This window comes from Oncorhynchus keta, chromosome 7 (assembly GCF_023373465.1).
Source record: "Oncorhynchus keta strain PuntledgeMale-10-30-2019 chromosome 7, Oket_V2, whole genome shotgun sequence".
In the NCBI taxonomy this organism is placed as follows: domain Eukaryota; kingdom Metazoa; phylum Chordata; class Actinopteri; order Salmoniformes; family Salmonidae; genus Oncorhynchus; species Oncorhynchus keta.
The window spans coordinates 51,243,342-51,249,118 of record NC_068427.1 but is presented as its reverse complement, the minus strand read 5'-3'; the positions used below and the strand labels follow the sequence as shown (position 1 = coordinate 51,249,118).

Genomic DNA, 5,777 nt, shown 5'->3' with positions numbered 1-5,777 from the left:
CACAAGTAAACAAGCAGGGAAAAGTAACAAGTTGTTTCACAAAGGCATCTATCCCCTCTCAATATGTACATTTAAAGCACGAAAAGAAGTGCCGTATACTACCAGTGGTGAAAATGTACTGTAAGATCTGGACTCTGGTCATTGCCTGTGTGAAAGTGGAGCAGTTCCTGCCCTCTATGGGGTTATAGAAGTGAGTTAACATGGGAGAACTGTCAAAGGGAGGCAGGTAGTCTAGTGGTTAGAGTGTAGAGGTGGCAGGTAGTCTAGTGGTTAGAGTGTGGAGGTGGCAGGTAGTCTAGTGGTTAGAGCGTAGAGATGGCAGGTATTCTAGTGGTTAGAGTGTAGAGGTGGCAGGTAGTCTAGTGGTTAGAGTGTAGAGGTGGCAGGTAGTCTAGTGGTTAGAGTGTAGAGGTGGCAGGTAGTCTAGTGGTTAGAGTGTAGAGGTGGCAGGTAGTCTAGTGGTTAGAGTGTAGAGGTGGCAGGTAGTCTAGTGGTTAGAGTGTAGAGGTGGCAGGTAGTCTAGTGGTTAGAGTGTAGAGGTGGCAGGTAGTCTAGTGGTTAGAGTGTAGAGGTGGCAGGTAGTCTAGTGGTTAGAGTGTAGAGGTGGCAGGTAGCCTAGTGGTTAGAGTGTAGAGGTGGCAGGTAGTCTAGTGGTTAGAGTGTGGAGGTGGCAGGTAGTCTAGTGGTTAGAGTGGAGAGGTGGCAGGTAGTCTAGTGGTTAGAGTGGAGAGGTGAGGTGGCAGGTAGTCTAGTGGTTAGAGTGTAGAGGTGGCAGGTAGTCTAGTGGTTAGAGTGGTGGCAGGTAGTCTAGTGGTTAGAGGTGGCAGGTAGTCTAGTGGTTAGAGTGTAGAGGTGGCAGGTAGTCTAGTGGTTAGAGTGGAGAGGTTAGAGTGTGGTTAGAGGTGGCAGGTAGTCTAGTGGTTAGAGTGTAGAGGTGGCAGGTAGTCTAGTGGTTAGAGTGTAGAGGTGGCAGGTAGTCTAGTGGTTAGAGTGTAGAGGTGGCAGGTAGTCTAGTGGTTAGAGTGTAGAGGTGGCAGGTAGTCTAGTGGTTAGAGTGTAGAGGTGGCAGGTAGTCTAGTGGTTAGAGTGTAGAGGTGGCAGGTAGTCCTAGTGGTTAGAGTGTAGAGTAGTCTAGTGGTTAGAGTGTGGAGGTGGCAGGTAGTCTAGTGGTTAGAGTGGAGAGGTGGCAGGTAGTCTAGTGGTTAGAGTGTAGAGGTGGCAGGTAGTCTAGTGGTTAGAGTGTAGAGGTGGCAGGTAGTCTAGTGGTTAGAGTGTAGAGGTGGCAGGTAGTCTAGTGGTTAGAGTGTGGAGGTGGCAGGTAGTCTAGTGGTTAGAGTGGAGAGGTGGCAGGTAGTCTAGTGGTTAGAGTGTAGAGGTGGCAGGTAGTCTAGTGGTTAGAGTGTAGAGGTGGCAGGTAGTCTAGTGGTTAGAGTGTAGAGGTGGCAGGTAGTCTAGTGGTTAGAGTGTAGAGGTGGCAGGTAGTCTAGTGGTTAGAGTGTAGAGGTGGCAGGTAGTCTAGTGGTTAGAGTGTAGAGGTGGCAGGTAGTCTAGTGGTTAGAGTGTAGAGGTGGCAGGTAGTCTAGTGGTTAGAGTGTAGAGGTGGCAGGTAGTCTAGTGGTTAGAGTGTAGAGGTGGCAGGTAGTCTAGTGGTTAGAGTGTAGAGGTGGCAGGTAGTCTAGTGGTTAGAGTGTAGAGGTGGCAGGTAGTCTAGTGGTTAGAGTGTAGAGGTGGCAGGTAGTCTAGTGGTTAGAGTGTGGAGGTGGCAGGTAGTCTAGTGGTTAGAGTGTGGAGGTGGCAGGTAGTCTAGTGGTTAGAGTGGTTCTAGTGGTTAGAGTGTGGAGGTGGCAGGTAGTCTAGTGGTTAGAGTGTAGAGGTGGCAGGTAGTCTAGTGGTTAGAGTGTAGAGGTGGCAGGTAGTCTAGTGGTGGTTAGGTAGTCTAGTGGTTAGAGTGGAGGTGGCAGGTAGTCTAGTGGTTAGAGTGTGAGGTGGCAGGTAGTCTAGTGGTTAGAGTGTAGAGGTGGCAGGTAGTCTAGTGGTTAGAGTGTAGAGGTGGCAGGTAGTCTAGTGGTTAGAGTGTAGAGGTGGCAGGTAGTCTAGTGGTTAGAGTGTAGAGGTGGCAGGTAGTCTAGTGGTTAGAGTGTGGAGGTGGCAGGTAGTCTAGTGGTTAGGTAGTCTAGTGGTTAGAGGTGGCAGGTAGTCTAGTGGTTAGAGTGTAGAGGTGGCAGGTAGTCTAGTGGTTAGAGTGTAGAGGTGGCAGGTAGTCTAGTGGTTAGAGTGTGGAGGTGGCAGGTAGTCTAGTGGTTAGAGTGTGAGGTGGCAGAGTCTAGTGGTTAGAGTGTAGAGGTGGCAGGTAGTCTAGTGGTTAGAGTGTAGAGGTGGCAGGTAGTCTAGTGGTTAGAGTGTAGAGGTGGCAGGTAGTCTAGTGGTTAGAGTGTAGAGGTGGCAGGTAGTCTAGTGGTTAGAGTGTAGAGGTGGCAGGTAGTCTAGTGGTTAGAGTGTAGAGGTGGCAGGTAGTCTAGTGGTTAGAGTGTAGAGGTGGCAGGTAGTCTAGTGGTTAGAGTGTGGAGGTGGCAGGTAGTCTAGTGGTTAGAGTGGAGAGGTGGCAGGTAGTCTAGTGGTTAGAGTGTAGAGGTGGCAGGTAGTCTAGTGGTTAGAGTGTAGAGGTGGCAGGTAGTCTAGTGGTTAGAGTGTAGAGGTGGCAGGTAGTCTAGTGGTTAGAGTGTAGAGGTGGCAGGTAGTCTAGTGGTTAGAGTGTAGAGGTGGCAGGTAGTCTAGTGGTTAGAGTGTAGAGGTGGCAGGTAGTCTAGTGGTTAGAGTGTAGAGGTGGCAGGTAGTCTAGTGGTTAGAGTGTAGAGGTGGCAGGTAGCCTAGTGGTTAGAGTGTAGAGGTGGCAGGTAGTCTAGTGTTTAGAGCGTAGAGGTGGCAGGTAGTCTAGTGTTTAGAGCGTAGAGGTGGCAGGTAGTCTAGTGGTTAGAGCGAAGAGGTGGCAGGTAGTCTAGTGGTTAGAGTGTAGAGGTGGCAGGTAGTCTAGTGGTTAGAGTGAAGAGGTGGCAGGTAGTCTAGTGATTAGAGAGAGGTGGGTAGTCTAGTGGTTAGAGTGTGGAGGTGGCAGGTAGTCTAGTGGTAGAGTGAAGAGGTGGCAGGTAGTCTAGTGGTTAGAGTGTGGAGGTGGCAGGTAGTCTAGTGGTTAGAGTGTAGAGGTGGCAGGTAGTCTAGTGGTTAGAGTGTGGAGGTGGCAGGTAGTCTAGTGGTTAGAGTGTAGAGGTGGCAGGTAGTCTAGTGGTTAGAGTGTGGAGGTGGCAGGTAGTCTAGTGGTTAGAGTGAAGAGGTGGCAGGTAGTCTAGTGGTTAGAGTGTAGAGGTGGCAGGTAGTCTAGTGGTTAGAGTGTCTAGAGGTGGCAGGTGGCAGTTAGTCTAGTGGTTAGAGTGTAGAGGTGGCAGGTAGTCTAGTGGTTAGAGTGTAGAGGTGGCAGGTAGTCTAGTGGTTAGAGTGTAGAGGTGGCAGGTAGTCTAGTGGTTAGAGTGTAGAGGTGGCAGGTAGTCTAGTGGTTAGAGTGTAGAGGTGGCAGGTAGTCTAGTGGTTAGAGTGTAGAGGTGGCAGGTAGTCTAGTGGTTAGAGTGTAGAGGTGGCAGGTAGTCTAGTGGTTAGAGTGTAGAGGTGGCAGGTAGTCTAGTGGTTAGAGTGTAGAGGTGGCAGGTAGTCTAGTGGTTAGAGTGTAGAGGTGGCAGGTAGTCTAGTGGTTAGAGTGTAGAGGTGGCAGGTAGTCTAGTGGTTAGAGTGTAGAGGTGGCAGGTAGTCTAGTGGTTAGAGTGTAGAGGTGGCAGGTAGTCTAGTGGTTAGAGTGTAGAGGTGGCAGGTAGTCTAGTGGTTAGAGTGTAGAGGTGGCAGGTAGTCTAGTGGTTAGAGTGTAGAGGTGGCAGGTAGTCTAGTGGTTAGAGTGTAGAGGTGGCAGGTAGTCTAGTGGTTAGAGTGTAGAGGTGGCAGGTAGTCTAGTGGTTAGAGTGTAGAGGTGGCAGGTAGTCTAGTGGTTAGAGTGTAGAGGTGGCAGGTAGTCTAGTGGTTAGAGTGTAGAGGTGGCAGGTAGTCTAGTGGTTAGAGTGAAGAGGTGGCAGGTAGTCTAGTGGTTAGAGTGTGGAGGTGGCAGGTAGTCTAGTGGTTAGAGTGTAGAGGTGGCAGGTAGTCTAGTGGCTAGAGTGTAGAGGTGGCAGGTAGTCTAGTGGTTAGAGTGTAGAGGTGGCAGGTAGTCTAGTGGTTAGAGTGTGGAGGTGGCAGGTAGTCTAGTGGTTAGAGTGTGGAGGTGGCAGGTAGTCTAGTGGTTAGAGTGTAGAGGTGGCAGGTATCCTAGTGGTTAGAGTGTAGAGGTGGCAGGTAGTCTAGTGGTTAGAGTGTAGATGTGGCAGGTAGTCTAGTGGTTAGAGTGTAGAGGTGGCAGGTAGTCTAGTGGTTAGAGTGTGGAGGTGGCAGGTAGTCTAGTGGTTAGAGTGTAGAGGTGGCAGGTATCCTAGTGGTTAGAGTGTAGAGGTGGCAGGTAGTCTAGTGGTTAGAGTGTAGATGTGGCAGGTAGTCTAGTGGTTAGAGTGTAGAGGTGGCAGGTAGTCTAGTGGTTAGAGTGTGGAGGTGGCAGGTAGTCTAGTGGTTAGAGTGTAGAGGTGGCAGGTATCCTAGTGGTTAGAGTGTAGAGGTGGCAGGTAGTCTAGTGGTTATAGCGTAGAGGTGGCAGGTAGTCTAGTGGTTAGAGTGTAGAGGTGGAAGGTAGTCTAGTGGTTAGAGTGTAGAGGTGGCAGGTAGTCTAGTGGTTAGAGTGTAGAGGTGGCAGGTGGCCTAGTGGTTAGAGTGTAGAGGTGGCAGGTAGTCTAGTGGTTAGAGTGTAGAGGTGGCAGGTAGTCTAGTGGTTAGAGTGTAGAGGTGGCAGGTGGCCTAGTGGTTAGAGTGTAGAGGTGGCAGGTGGCCTAGTGGTTATAGCGTAGAGGTGGCAGGTAGTCTAGTGGTTAGAGTGTAGAGGTGGCAGGTAGTCTAGTGGTTAGAGTGTAGAGGTGGCAGGTGGTCTAGTGGTTAGAGCGTAGAGTTGGCAGGTGGCCTAGTGGTTAGAGCATTGGACTAGTAACCGGAAATCTGCAAGCTCAAATCCCTGAGCTGACGAGGTAAACAAAATTTCATTCTGCCCCTGAACTAGGCAGTTAACCCAGTGTTCCTGGGCTGTCACTGAAAATAAGATTTTTTTCTTAATAACTGACTTGCCTGGTTATAAATAAATACAAAACGTCTGAAGCCAAAACAGGTGTAATAAAAATGACAGGGACAGTTTCCAGTTCAATGTCCATCTTATTCACAGAACCCTAAGACTTTCTGAACTGACAACATTTCCTCAACTGGCTTTCTGCCATTTCCTGGTTGCTTAAAATTCCAATAGTTTAGTGCGCTAATTTCAGTTTATGTGATAAAACAAGCAAGTAAAGTGAAGAGAATCATTGTACCATCTAAACCTCTTGTGAAATATATTTTCATTGACCCCCAAAAATTGTACATTCAGCTGTTTGAAGCTGGTGTACAAAACCTAAAGTAAAAGACATATAATTGAAACTTAAGAACGGGAACCAATCCACAGCTTCTTAGACTGTGTTCAATGAGAACGGCAGCGTTTCTATGTGAATTTGGCTGGGTAGCCTAAAAGGTTACATATTGCCGCTTTAAATGACAGCCCTCTTCATTCAATTTGCCAACACATGAAGACTGTAACGAGTGATGAGACAAATTCGATATCATTCAGACAGAATGAT

General features: G+C 48.8%; 1 long non-coding RNA gene across 1 annotated transcript; it reads left to right on the top strand.

Annotated features, from left to right (window-relative positions):
- Positions 1 to 291: 291 nt before the first annotated feature.
- LOC127931208 (uncharacterized) lies at positions 292 to 5,121 on the top strand. Its single transcript, XR_008140372.1, has 4 exons — positions 292 to 706; positions 828 to 884; positions 1,152 to 1,766; positions 3,409 to 5,121. It is a non-coding gene; the product is annotated as an uncharacterized LOC127931208 (long non-coding RNA).
- The last annotated feature ends 656 nt before the right edge of the window (positions 5,122 to 5,777 follow it).